This window comes from Protopterus annectens, chromosome 16.part0 (genome assembly GCF_019279795.1).
Source record: "Protopterus annectens isolate FY-2018-M chromosome 16.part0, PAN1.0, whole genome shotgun sequence".
Classification (NCBI taxonomy): Eukaryota; Metazoa; Chordata; order Ceratodontiformes; family Protopteridae; genus Protopterus; species Protopterus annectens.
In genome coordinates this window covers 63090630-63106230 of record NC_056750.1, presented here as the reverse complement: position 1 = coordinate 63106230, position 15601 = coordinate 63090630, and the positions used below count along the sequence as shown (strand labels likewise).

At 37.9% G+C, this 15601-nt stretch overlaps 1 long non-coding RNA gene across 1 annotated transcript in view; it reads right to left on the bottom strand.

Moving 5' to 3' along the window:
• Positions 1 to 967: 967 nt before the first annotated feature.
• LOC122791062 overlaps positions 968 to 15601 on the bottom strand; it is a 32936-nt gene continuing 18302 nt past the window's right edge. The window contains exon 2 of the long non-coding RNA XR_006363066.1: positions 968 to 1112. This is a non-coding gene — a long non-coding RNA (uncharacterized LOC122791062). The remainder of the gene's footprint in view (positions 1113 to 15601) is intronic.

Here is a 15601-nt window from a genome sequence, read left to right as displayed (position 1 = left end):
ATAACAAGTTAGAACAGATGGAGTATGAATGGATCTTGCATTTGAACGATCATTTTTTTCCTGGCTTAAACAAATGGTTACATTAAAAACAGTTTTGAGGTTAAAGCAAATGTCTCAAGTAAGCTGCTACTAAGTGCACTTTAACTTTGTATTAATTGCTTTGTGATGTATTGATTGTTTTTAATTATGTCTGTATTCTTATTGGGGAGCTCATACCATGTGATCTTGCTTGTTTTAGTATTTAAATAGAAGATTTGACATTGTTTTTTATACACTGATGAAGGGAATTGTGTTCCTGAAAGCTTTGTTTGAGTAAAATTTTGTTTCTACAAGTCCAGCGTGTTATTTTGTATCTGAATTGCTTGCTATGCTTAGATTTGTTGGTCGTAGATGTTTTGTGCAGGACCTGCTGGAGGTATCATAGGGATGAGAGGAATGGAGAGATTTAGCTTGCTCACCTCTGGTAGGGGGAGGGGAGAAGCATGTGCCTGTAGTATACTCTGCCATAGAATCAAGACCACAAGGAGGTACATATCTATGGGGGAGGAAGAATTTAACATATCACACACTGGCATGGTCTGTTTAGCTCATACATGATAAACTCTTAAACACTAATGTGCATGTGCAGGACCTAGGACAAAACCCAGTCCTTCTCAATGATATCTTCACTGACCCTTGTATGCTCAGCCCTCAATCCCAAAGAATAAATGTGACATAGAGCTCTCAACCAGGATGGGTGAATGTTCAGTAGAGTGGCCGGGTTGTTAAACTCATTCATCAAGAGGAGGATCAGAATAAAATAATTAAAATATAATGCATATACACACACACACACACACACACACACACACACACACACACACACACACACACACACACACACACACATACATACTTCAATGCTCTTGTGCTGTTTTAAATCCCACGCTAATATAAAATTACATAAATTCACAGCTTCACACGTATGTCAAGTCAGTATATGTTTATTTCATTCAGGAGTAATTTAGTCATAAAGTTGAACAAAAGGCAAAATTATAATGACAAACAGAAACTCTGATTTGAAATATTTGAAATGCTGATCAGTGAGGAGGAGAAAACTTTGGCTCAGGAATCTGCAAAAAAAAAAAAAATAAATATATATATATATATGTAAACAATTAAAAGTAGAATACAGTGCATACTGGTTGGTCATGAATATTACTCTGATTATCAAATAAAACTTGTGTGCCATATACATTCTAATACCATTCAGAATGTCCATCTGCGATTTAGGAACAGATAAATGGCCTTTACTCAAATCTTGTCAGCTGTACGTTCTTTTCTCACTGTCACATCCAACTATCCACTCCAGTTTTTAAAGGAAGCACAACAATATGAACAGAAGCCATTTGCTTTTTTTGTTGTTGTTGTAAGACTCCTCATGTTAAGTTCTAGACAAAAGAGTTTATAGGTTGTAAGCTGAACAGGGTGGTCAGAAACAAAGATGGGGTATTTTCTGTTTTACCCCCCCCCCAAAAGAAAAGGATGGTTTTCCCTATTTTATTAGCTCACACAGCAAACTTCTATCAATCAGTGCCCCATATAAAGAACCCTGACACTTAAAAAATATTATAGCCTTCAGTGACACTGTTGGTTAGGTATAACCACTTTCTTCTTTAAACAAAATGACTGTTTAATTATTGCAGCAACTGTGCACTCCTAGAATGTTCACCCATTTTGTTAGTGACTGGGAAGTACAGCTGTGTAAGGTGAACTTAACATAACAGGAGATGTTCAAATGCTACAATAGCTTTAGCTATACAGATTATATGCTGCTTAGGATACAGCAGCTGGCAAAGCCTCAGGGCACCTTCCACTGGCCCAAATCATTATTCAACTCCTGCTGAGATGAAGAAAAGCACTAGTTTGAGAGCCAAGCCCTTTAGAGCATTCTTGCTGCCAAATAATGCTTCTCTTCTGTGCTTTACAGCGTGACAGTTGCCTAATACTTTCCATTGCTGGGCTGATAAGTTCCCTTCAGGGGAAAGCCTTCCACATTTGATTTTCTGACAGAAACTGAATGTTTCCTGTGAACATATATTTTTTAAGCTATGAAAAAGTACTTTTATTGACAGTCACATGACTTTTATCAATTTGTAAACAAAACGTTACTTTTTACATTTTGGAAAAAAGTTGTTTGAACTAATTTAAAATTCCTTTTCCTGCAGTAAAACTTGTCTTATTTTACTTTTGGGGCTAGGGTAAGTGATGATAATGTTCTTTATTGTGTTTACTTTGGTAGAACAAGTTATTTGATTACTAATACCTGTTTTGCCAAGTATTGCTGCCAAACATCACCGGGGATCTGGTATCTTTTTTGGTTTAACTATGCAACATCTTACCGGTTTCTTGGTTCTTCATTCTTCTTGTCATTAAAAGAAATACAGTAAAAAACACCCTTTGCCACCACAGTAGGCTACTAAAGTGCCTTAGTTGCAGGTAGATTACTCTGCTGTGACTATTTCTCAGACCATTCATCTTTTTCCTTTGCTCCCCTGGTGTAATCCTTACTGCCACCATAGACCGAGGATTACACACATCCTCTGCATTTGTTGGAGTGCCCTTGCTGGGCAAGAGAGAGCCACTCTTGTTGATCCTAGAATGGGAAAGAAATACCTCCCTGCCTAGTCAGACTGCAATGCCTATCCTTAGGGAGGTTTTCCTGGCAAAGATGGGTCTGTTTCTTCAGAAATACATGTCAAAAAGAAGCAAAATGTAGACATACATATTCTCCTGTCTCAAGTCACTTTGGACAGGAGTGAGTGAGTTATTGGGCTTTGCTCAGCTTTTAGTTCAGGCTCTTTACCCATCCAGTTTAACTTTTCCTGGTAAAAGAATGAAAGGAATATTCATTTTCTGAAGAGGTTCAAGTTTTTAAACTACAAAATTATTGTAAAAGGACAGATGCTACATTGTCTCCTCAGGTTTCTAATTTAGATTATGAAGAATATGGTTTCAGTCAGTCCCTTTGAATGATTCTGTTTCGCTGAAAGTATTTCCAAAATGAATATTTTTTTTCAGTGGGAACATAATGATATTACATGGCCCCTTAAGAAGTATTATGATTTATTACAGATAGATTTGCTTTACCGTTACCTACTGTAATTGCAGTTATTTTTCAGCATCGCAGGATGTTTTTGTCACCTGACAGCCAGCGTACTACTGGCAAAGAAAGCAGACGGATTTTTTAAATGTTCTCAATCTTCAGATCATACTGCAGTTATTGTTCTAGTGAACCCAGCTGCTGCTAAACATCTGGTTAATACCAATCCCGTGTCTTTTACCAAGGATGTGAAAGCTTTAGAAATATTTGAAAAAAAGTGTATTCTTCTGCAACATTTATTTTGTAATTCTTAACTATCGAGCTCGTGTTAAAATTTCTGTGTGCCTCTTTTTAGAACATGAGGAGTGTTATACCATCTATTTCCTCTTCTGAGGAAAAAGAAACTTCTTTGTGTAACCTTATTGTTTCTGTATCTCATGTGCTGCTCACTGTTTGAAATGTGCATATGATTCTGCTGATACCACTTCCATGCTGCTGCCACTGGAACTGTAATGAGGAGGTTTGCTTGGTTGCCTACTCAAAAAACTTTCAGAAGATGTCAAAGCTGAAAGTTTGATTTCTCCCTTGGACAGAGAGCTTTTGAGCCATCTTCTGCAGAGGTCCTTAAAAGGTGTGATGAGAGGGGGAAGCTGATTCAAGGGACCTCTCAGATTTTTCAGTCTTCCTTTTCCAGGTTTGTCAAGGGGGTTAATGTTACCCCTACAGCCTTTCAAAAAGTAAAATAAACAATTACAGCAAGCAAATGTTTAAAAACCAATGGCAGGGAAGTTTAAAACAATAAAAAAGCACCCCTGAATAAAAGACAGTGTAATAAATCCATATGACTCTCTATAAGATACCCTTTCCCATTCTCATCCTGGGAAACCCTTAGCTCATCCAGAAAGTCTGAACACTTAGTTCTCTCTCTCTCTCTCTCTTTGGTAACAGATAGTTTTAAACAGATGGGTTCTGAAAATAATCCTTCAGGGTTACAGATAGCAGTGGCAGTCTCTGCCTCTTTTTTGAGGGATCCTCTCATTTGCAAGAGTTTGTTACTTAGCATGTTGCCAAGGTTTTGTTTGTGGAAATGAAAAATAAGCAATTGGATTCGCTGGCAATTTCTGGGATTTGAAAGATGACTGATACAGGGCAGGCCAATGGTCACTTTGTGTATTTGGTAAAATAGCTAGATGTTGTGGTTTGTATGGAATGTTAGCAGTTGCTGTATATAATAGTGATGACGTTTTGCTGTGTGGATTAGGTCTTGTTACTTCTTTGACTAGTTGTATAAGATTGTTAAGTATTAAGAAGTCTGTTTAATAAACTGTTTCTGAAGATTTCCAAATATGATTAAAATGCCACAGATAATTTATTTTTTTTTTTTGTTATGGCATCAGTTTGCTTTAACAGTGTTTAGAAAGGGAAATTGACACAAAATAATTGAAGCATTCAACACAGTATCACATGCTAAACTAATTCAATGACTTAAGGTTCTAGGATGCTCCCAACATTCCCTTACCTTGTTCTCTAACCATCTCAACAACAGAAAACTATCAGTTAAATGGCAAAATAAACAACCTGGATACATAGTCAATAAAACAGGCATCCCACAGGGGACATTTCTGAGACTTTGCTATTTAATGTGTTCATAAATGATCTTCACTCAGTCCTCTCAAATTTCAATCATCCAATACACCGATGATTCTACAATTATATCCTCTTCCAATTACTTTTCTGACCTTCAAAAAATAACACAAATTGCCTTTGCAGACATAGAAACTTGACTAAATGATGCACAACTTCTTCTAAATCCTAAAAAATCCAAACTTCTGTTGTTCTCATCTATACCACCTCCACATGACTTTATAATTTACTCCCAAAACAGGACAAAAATTGAAATAGTAAAGTCAGCAAAATTACTAGGCATCACTATCAATGATAAACTATCCTATGAGTGACATATTCTAAACAATTAAAAAAAACACACTTTAAATTTGGCAAACTCTATAGACAGAACTCATAAATGGACAAACCTAGAAAAATAAAGCTAGCAAACACATTTCTACTTCCATCCCTTCTCTATAGTTCCCCCATTTTCACTAATCTACATACATCCCTAAGCAACAAACTGCAATCATGCTATCATAAAATAGCAAAATTTGCCACTGGACTACCATATAAAACTCACTATTGTCTAGCCATTAAGGAAAAGAAATAGCTTGACTCGCCCCATTTCCTTCATTAGACCCAGCTAACATTAGCTCATAAAGTAATATACAACAAAGATAACTGCCCCTCTTTCCTTTCTGTCCTACCCTTCTACACCCCCACTAGCAATCTTTAATCCACTAACAAACAACTCTTAAAGGTTTTCTAACCCAATAAAAGGGCAGGACAAAGACTGTTACTCACACATTGTATCTAAGCCATGGAACACCCTACCTCCTCTATCACACAACTGGATTCTTTGAAAAACTTAATTTACTTTAAAACATCATTGTCATAATAAATCAGTATGCCGCTGTTTATAAAACTGTAGACCACCTTAAACTATGCCCAACGCATCAAAACAGCATGTCTCCTATTAATGACAATAAAATCTTTCCCTGTGAATATGATCTCCGTTATATATTTTGCTTGTAATCTCATTATATTGTGCTGACATGCATCATAATTTGTGGAAATAAAAATATACAATACCAGCCCTAAATAAACTATGCAAATCTTTGCACACTATATTATTAATCTTTAGAAAATCACAGAGGCCATAGAATTGTAAAAAAAAAAAATAATAATAATTCTTGATGGATTTTTGTATTGAAACTTTGTATGTTGCTGTATAAATAATATTGGCTTGTATGCTTTTTGGATTTGTATACTATATTATTAATCTTCAGGAAATCATATAGACCATGGAACTGCAAAAAAACACTTTATTCTTGATGCATTTTTGTACTGAAACTTTGTATGCTGCTGTATATATAATATTGCCTAGCATACTTTTTGAATTTATAAATGGAGCTTTTTTCCCCAGGGTTCCACTGAAAATGAGTTCTAGATCCAGTGGACTTTTCCGGTCAACAAATGTCAATAAATAATTAATACATAAATAAATAATAAATTGAAAAATAATCAGAATTTTACCAAATATCAAAATAGAGTAATATATGTCAAGCTTGCTATTACCTAACTGCATTTTTACAACATGAAGTAAATAATTATTACCTTCCTTTTCTGGTGAGGCTATGCCAGCATATGGTCTATGCAAATGATGCTGGTCTGTAATGGAGCTCTGCCTCTATTTTCATAGTGTTGTTACTGTTATTGTTACTCATTTGTTCTGCCTCTATTTTCATAGTGTTGTTACTGTTATTGTTACTCATTTGTTCTGCCTCTATTTTCATAGTGCTGTTACTGTTATTGTTACTCATTTGTTCTGCCTCTATTTTCATAGTGTTGTTACTGTTATTGTTACTCATTTGTTCTGCCTCTATTTTCATAGTGTTGTTACTGTTATTGTTACTCATTTGTTCTGCCTCTATTTTCATAGCGTTGTTACTGTTATTGTTACTCATTTCATTTGTTCTGCCTCTATTTTCATAGCATTGTTGCTGTTATTGTTACTCATTTGTTCTGCCTCTATTTTCATAGCATTGTTACTGTTATTGTTACTCATTTGTTCTGCCTCTATTTTCATAGTGTTGTTACTGTTATTGTTACTCATTTGTTCTGCCTCTATTTTCATAGCGTTGTTACTGTTATTGTTACTCATTTGTTCTGCCTCTATTTTCATAGTGTTGTTACTGTTATTGTTACTCATTTGTTTTGTCTTTAACAACCAAACCATCAAAGATGTACAATCCATTTGCATTATGCTGTAATTTACAAGGGGAGCTCATATTGGGCAATATTTATTTTCTGTGTAGTACTGGGATGGTGGGGGAAATGAAATACTGCCTGTCTTAGTGGGTATTCTCCATAATAATATGTGGTCCTTGGAACATATCAAGTGTTATTGGACAACAGGTTAAGTGCTAAGGTAAGCAACTGTAAAGCATATAATAGGAAGCAATTTCTTTACAGCAACAGTTTAACTAATATTAGTAGATGTTTATGTACTGAGCTGAGGAACATTTTATCCATTATTATGATAAAGAAGATTCTCAGATAGGTTTCATTGTGATAAATGGTCCTGTAGTTTTATGGTCCATACTTAAAATTACAGCACAATATGATTACATATATGGTCATTAATGAGCAGGATCACTACAGCAAGTGAACACAGTTAACTGACTCTCCAAACCACTGCTTCCTAACACTAGTGAAACACAAACTGCGATACGCGCAAGCATCCGGCTAATGCACGCCACCACTACCTGACTTCTTTAGGGATCATAGTAATTTACTAAGAACAGAAAATCACCAAACAGATTTCTAAACTGAAAAATGTGTTTTACATGGGCACTTTCAGCATATGATACCCCTCACTGGTCTGGGGGCTTTCACACTCTACCTACATGTATATTACTCTATGGTCACACAACTGTGACCAAAGAGAATTAACAACTACTGTCTTATAGTCAGTTAAAAGAAAGCTGGCAATTGACTGCACCATAGAGCGATCCTCTGTGACTTCAGTGAGTTGTGAGACTTTCACGATGCATGAATAAGTTGAACACTTGATAATATACACTGTGTATATATATGTGTGTGTGTAATATACACTGTGTATATGTGTGTGTGTGTGTGTGTGTGTGTGTGTGTGTGTGTGTGTGTGTGTGTGTGTATCTCTCTTATAAAACTACAAATATATGAAAAGGGGATAGATAGAATCTCAGCAGATATCTTCCTGCTTAATGCCAAAACAGAATGAAACTTCTAAACCATGAAGATAACATTTAAATCTATGATGATAACCTTGCTGAGATTAGCAGCAGTGTTTTGAAGTGTTTTGAAGGGACTCTGTATGAAAATCAACTCAGAAGTGGATAAAATGTTGATAATTGAAAGAAAGCATATAATGATCATGATCAAAAGAAAGGAAAAAAAAAAGACAACTGGTATGCCAACAATTTTAGTGGCAATTTTAGAGAACTCCTGGAACAACCACATGATGACAATTTTCAATGCATGAATAGTTAAGCAGATTAATTAAAATCAAAGGATACAAAGCTAATTGTGGCAGCTCAAGATAATGGAATGTGAATGTGGTTTGATTCACAGAATCTTTAGAAGAAAGTGAGAGATACAGACAAATATATGTAATGCAATACTGCAGTTGCTGGTTGGGATATTCTTATGTCTGAGGGTCTGAATACTAAAAGGCACAATAATGTGGAAAGACTGGTACATTGGACAGTGTGGAATGATTACAATATGCATGTAGTTATGAAATGCTGGAAACATGATCGTTAAAGAATTACTGAACACGAAGAGGTAACGCTTATATGGGACCATTAGATTCTCTACACTTCCCTGAGTCCCATCTCCACAATGACTCTACTCTCCAGTTTCAGCTCCCCAGTGTTGAACAAGGCAGTCACTGCTTTCTGTAGAAGGTTACTGCCTCTGCAGCTCCTAGGTATATGCCAACAATAATTTCTGTGTTTTCGGATATTCTGCCATTCTTTGTGTGAAGGTAAACGTGAAGTTGCTATTCATAAGTTCAGGGAGATGGGGTCTTGCCCACCACATAGTGGTGCAGGGGGCACAGAACTTAGTTTTAGTTTTAGTCAGCAGGTTTTAATCACTAAGAGGGGTCTTCCTTGAGTTAAATGTCTGCAATGAAATGAGACCATTCAGTACCAACAGTTAAGGAAGTAGAGTTAGGAAAACCAGACATCTTAGTTTTAGAAAGAAGGGTAAAATAAACATTAATTATTCATATAGATATTCATAATGGCTATACCATTCTGTATCCTGAGATGGAGTAAATAAATACCTGGGAATAGATGGAGGCTCATCAATAAAACAAATGAAATCACAGCGTAGTAAGGAATATTTTAGAAGACTATGCCAACTTACAGCTTTGGTGAGATTGAGTGGCCCCAAAAAAGCATTGGATCAGTTGGCAAGAAAACAAAAGCAAAAAAAAACTGCTTCATGCCTATTAAATTATACATAAAAACACTGCATAGCCATTGTATATATCCCAAGTTCTGAAGGAGGTGGAAGCCTTTTAGAAACTGACTATATATAGGTCTGCGGTCATACATGGGACTGCATACATATTTGTTAACAGCATCATATACAAGCACAGTGGAAGTTATAATCAATGAAGAAAACAACTCCAGGATGAGACATTTGCTGCAACTAGCATGACTTAGCAGTAGCATTTCAGAAAACAGTACGAATGGAAGTTAAACCAAAAGTAGATAAAAATCTGGGAGCAGCAGAACGTGTCAAAACACAAAGTAAAGACTATAAAGAACATGATCAAAAGAAAAAAGGAAAGAAAAACTGTAAAGCCAGCAATTATAATGGAGAGTATAAAGAACTCCTGGAACAAACACATATTGACCAAGATTTGATGCATGAATAGCTAAGGAGAGTGAATTTAAACCAAAATGAAAGGTTAATAATGGCATCTCAGGACAACAGAACATATATACACTGATTTACAAAGTCTATAGAGAAGTGGGAGATAGAGACAAATTAGTTTCTGTAGTACAGACCCCAGGAAGTGTTGCACAACTTATTGTGGGCTGTGATAAACTCATGCCTGAGGGTTTGTATACTGAATGGCACAATGTGGCAATGCTGTTGCACTGGGAATTGTGCTAACACTACAACATCCAGATAGCCTAAGTCTGCCTAAGTCCTTTGATCCACTCCAGTTTGCATACCAGGCAAATAGATCAACTGCAGATGCTATATCAGTCACACTACACCTTACATTAAAACACCTAGAAGGGAGGAACAGCTATGTAAGGATGCTGTACATCGACTTCAGTTCTGCATTCAACACTGTGATACCGATGTAACTGGTGGATAAGCTCGTGAAACTCGGGATAAACAAGCACCTATGTAACTGGACCCTTGACATTCTGATTGGTAGACCCCAGTGAATATGCACTGGAAACAACACCTCTCAACACATAGTCCTGAATACTGGTGTTCCCCAAGGTTGTGCGCTCAGTCCCTTGCTCTTCATCATCCTCACCCATGACTGCACTGCAAAACATAAGTCAAACCATATTATAAAATCCACTGATGATACCACAGTCATGGGTCTCATTAGTGGTGGGAATAAACTTAACTACAGGGATGAGGTGAACACTTTGATTGCCTGGTGTGACAGAAACAATCTGGACCTGAATGTTCATAAGACCAAAGAAATGATTATGGACTTCAGGAAAAGACAACAGTTCACCAGCCACTCACTATCAAAGGGAGGTAGTAGAGAAAGTCAAAACAACCAAGTTCCTGGGCCTTCACATCTCTGGTGACCTCTCCTGGGCTGCTAACACCAACCATACAGTCAGGAAGGCTCAACAGAGGCTTCACCCCCTGAGAAGCTCAGAAAGGCCAGGCTCTCACTGTCTGCTCTTCCACTTTTTACAGGGAAGCTATTGAGAGCATCCTCACTAGCAACTTTATAGCATGATTCTACAACTGCACAGCTGCTGAGAAGGAGAAAGTACAGAGGGTGGTGAGGGTGGCCAAGAAAATCTTGGGCACAAACCTCCCTTCTATTCAAGAGCTTTTCTTTACAAGAGCAAGAAAGAGAACATATAAAATACTTGATGATTCGACCTATCCAGCCCACAACTGGTTCTCACAACTTGCGTCTGGAAGGACGTACTGCAGCTTCCGCTGTAGGACTACCAAATTCATGAACAGTTTGTATCCTACAGCTATGAGACTTAGTAATACGGACACCAACTATAATATCTGATATACTGAAGACTCTTTTTTCATTTAATCCTGATGCTCTGAGCAATTACCGCCAGCATGACTATTAGGTAACATGATGGCTATACTGAGTCACGTCTAAGGTTAACAAGTGCAATACGGTAACTAAACAGCTGCTATTCACTAGTCTTTATTTATTCTCTATCTTAACAGTGTAGGGGGTTAGTGGTGGGTATTTATTATTTATTTATCACTGGATAATGGGTATTCAATGTGTTTATGTAATGTGAACTACCGCTTGCATGTTATACGTGTTGTTATTTTCTTTCTTATGTTATTCTTTGATACCACTGTGTCTAGATTATTTGCACTGCATTTCTCTCGTGAGCTGACATTTGTAATTTCTTTTAGGCTCCACTTGTGTGGCCCTAAATGACAATAAATTTATTTGGATCTTTGAATAGCTGAGAAGCATTGGAAACATCAGCCACAAAGAATTACTGAAAGTGAGTAAGTTATGATAACATGGGATCATCTGATAGCAAAAGTTAAGAAAGCAGAAGCAAACAAAACAGATATAGTAGTCAGAAAACAACAACAAAGGTATGATTAATCACTGGGATAGCTTTATCTAATAATTAAGTTATCCTGCTTATTGAGACACAGTCGTAACCTACCAGGATATGCAAGCAGAAACAAGAGCAGTATTGGAGAAATCTGCGACTGATACCGATAACTTCATATAAACTAAATAAGGAGCCAGCTTCGGGTACAATAAAGATGCAAAGAAGACCACTCCTGCTAAGCATAAAAGATTACAGCAATACTGAATTCATGAACTTTATCTACTGACTTAGAAGTAAGCTCTATTCCTGTCACAGCATTAAAACTCTATAAAATAAAGAGAAACCTAACGAGAAATCAAGGAAGAGGGTGCAATAAGTGCAGTACAGCCTGTGTTTAGAGAGGGTGTCAATACACTGATGTTGACATACGTAAGACCCTAATATATATATCTTATCTGGATCGTACCTTAGGCATTTGACACAAAGAATAAATCCAGTCAGTGGAAAATTATGAATAAAATGGGCTGCACACATATGTGTGACAGTTATACTACATCAGCTTAGGTGGTTAATGGTGAGAATACATTTTGGGAGGGCACCTTAGCAGACACTATCATAAAGAAAATAGTTTATTGCCTGCAATTATTTCACATATTTATCTAACCAATTTATATCTGATTTGAAAGGACCAGGGCCAGTTATTCTTGAAATACAGAGTCAAATATTTTGTCTAAGTTTTTGTGGACAATGTAGTTTTATTTTATTTTATTTTACTATGTATTTATTTATTTGTGTACTTTTTTATTTATTTATTTGCTTCTAACAAGATGTGCTTCTTACAAATAATTTAAAAATTGTTCTGTGGCACTTAGCTTGTCAGTAAAAAAGGGTAAACTATATGACAATATACTCAGGTGAAAAGAAATATAGAAGTACATGTACTTCATGTAGAGCTGAGCAGGTATATCCTGCTTTTTATTTAAATACCCATGGGGTGTTATTTAAATACCCATGGGGTGCTATTTAAATACCCACGGGGTGCTGGTGGAGAATACCCATGGGGTGCTATTTAAATACCCACGGGGTGCTATTTAAATACCCACGGGGTGCTTCTGTTTTTGCTTTCTATTTAGTTAATACAAAGCTTAGGTAAGTATCCTGAAACCCATGGCTACTCGGCATTAAACAATATGCCGTGACAAGTCCTGTACAGTGTTAAAAGGTGGTAACTCTCAGATGGCACTGATCTTATAAAAATATTACATAATATGTGCCCAGGGATATTTGTATGATCAAGTTGTTTTACTTTAATATACCTGAAAATAAACTCAACTATTACACTTCATTATGGTCAGTCAAGTGCACAAAGAAATTCTTTTTCAGCAAAGAGCTGTTAGAGTAATAAACTACAATTTGCAAAAAATAAAAGATAAAAACATTAGCTACACAATATTTAGCACTATGCAAGAGTATAACTAATTTACCACATATCCAGCCTGTACGTAGACCTCAACCAAAGTAGACGTAAATGCCTAAACATAATTCATTAAATGTATAAGCACATTTAAATGTATGTGAAAAGATAATAGTTTACACATTTACAATTGACTCATTGAGATAAAAGTGTTAAAAACAGGTTTAAATTGGTGGGGTGTTGATAAATTCTTATATGTGAGAGGCAATGTAGCCCAGATCGTTGGCCCCCAAACTGACAAGGCCTTGGTAACATTTTGTAATGAAAACTCATGGAGTGCTTACATGAGAGATGGAGGTGGAGTACCATAACTGATGAGTTGTGTACCTGAATGACAGGCAGGTGAAAATGGGCCCAACTTATATGAACATGCCAACAAGCAGCACAAAAAGCAGTAACTCATCATATTCATACTGGTAAACATCAGCAGGGTCACCATCTGAGAGTACAGCAGGGTCACCATCTGAGAGTACAGCAGGGTCACCATCTGACAGTACAGCAGGGTCACCATCTTACAGTACAGCAGGGTCACCATCTGAGGGTACAGCAGGGTCACCATCTGGGAGTACAGCAGGGTCACCACCTGACAATACAGCAAGGTCACCATCTGAGAGTACAGCAGGGTCACCATCTGAGAGTACAGCAGGGTCACCATCTGACAGTACAGCAGGGTCACCATTTGAGAGTACAGCAGGGTCACCATCTGACAGTACAGCAGGGTCACCATCTGAGAGTACAGCAGGGTCACCATCTGAGGGTACAGTGCTGGTAAATGTCAGCAGGGTCACCATCTAAGGGTACAGTGCTGGTAAATGTCAGCAGGGTCACCATCTGAGGGTACAGCAGGGTCACCATCTGACAGTACAGCAGGGTCACCATCTGAGAGTACAGCAGGGTCACCATCTGACAGTACAGCAGGGTCACCATCTGACAGTACAGCAGGGTCACCATTTGACACTACAGCAGGGTCACCATCTGAGAGTACAGCAGGATCACCATCTGAGAGTACAGCAGGGTCACCATCTGACAGTACAGCAGGGTAACCATCTGAGAGTACAGCAGGGTCACCATCTGATGGTACAGCAGGGTAACCATCTGAGAGTACAGCAGGGTCACCATCTGACAGTACAGCAGAGTCACCATCTGAGAGTACAGCAGGGTCACCATCTGACAGTACAGCAGGGTCTCCATCTGAGGGTACAGTGCTGGTAAATGTCAGCAGGGTCACCATCTGAGAGTACAGCAGGGTCACCATCTGACAGTACAGCAGGGTCACCATCTGAGAGTACAGCAGGGTCATCATCTGACAGTACAGCAGGGTCACCATCTGAGAGTACAGCAGGGTCACCATCTGAGGGAATAGTGCTGGTAAATGTCAGCAGGGTCACCATCTAAGGGTACAGTGCTGGTAAACGTCAGTAGGGTCACCATCTGAGGGTACAGCACGGTCACCATCTAAGAGTACAGTGCTGGTAAATGTCAGCAGGGTCACCATCTGAGGGTACAGTGCTGGTAAATGTCAGCAGGGTCAACATCTCACCATCTGTGGGTACAGCAGGGCCACCCTCTGAGGGTAAAACAGGGTTGACATCTGAGGGTACAGTGCTGGTAAATATCAGTAGGGTCACCATCTAAGGATACAGAGGTGGTAGATGTCAGCAGGGTCACCATCTCAGACTACAACAGGGTCACCATCTGAAGGTACAGTGTTGGTAAATGTAAGCAGGGTCACCATCTGAGGGTACAGTGCTGATAAACATCAGCAGGGTCATCATCTGAGGGTACAGAGGTGGTAAACATCTGCAGGGTCACCATCTGAGGGTACAACAGGGTTACCATCTGAGGGTGCAGTGCTGGTAAATGTTAGCAGGGTTACCATCTGAGGGCACAGCAGGGTCACCATCTGAGGGTACAGTGTTGGTAAACATCAGCAGGGTCACCATCTGAGGGTACATCATACCTCTCTATGTCTTAGAGCAAGAAATCTGGACAAAGTCATAAATAAAAGTGGGACAAAGACCCAAAATAGGGACAATTTTTAAATATTGCTTTTACAAACTTAGAAAGTTGATAGAATAAAAGGTTTGACATTAACATGAATTTTCTGAAGGATATTAAGTCTGAAACTCAAATGTCTGTCATTATTTTCTAACTTCAGTCTTCAATGATTTGCCACTAATTTGTCAGAAAACCACAATTTTCTGAAAAATGGACCAAAAATATGAGGCAAAAATCCGGACATTGTGTGAAAATCTGTACAGTTGAGAGGTGTGGGGTACAGCACTTTCACTGGGTCTTCTGTAGTACAAGTTAGTATGCCACTTGTCTTGTTGATGTGTGTGTGATGTTGTGTAGCATTATATTATTGTAATGTTGTGTAGTGATTACATTACTGCTTGTAATCCCAACTCAGTACATATCATTCGTAACACTCTACAGCTATAAACTAATTACTAAGTGGGCCAGAAAGCACACACCATGCCCTTCCATATTTCCTTTGTGTGTCTTTTATAATGCACTACCACACCCACTGTTGCCATGGAAGTATACAATGGCATGTTTACCCGCAACATCTGGCAACACTGTACTCTGCACATGTCAGTATCTGGCATAGTAATTATACTA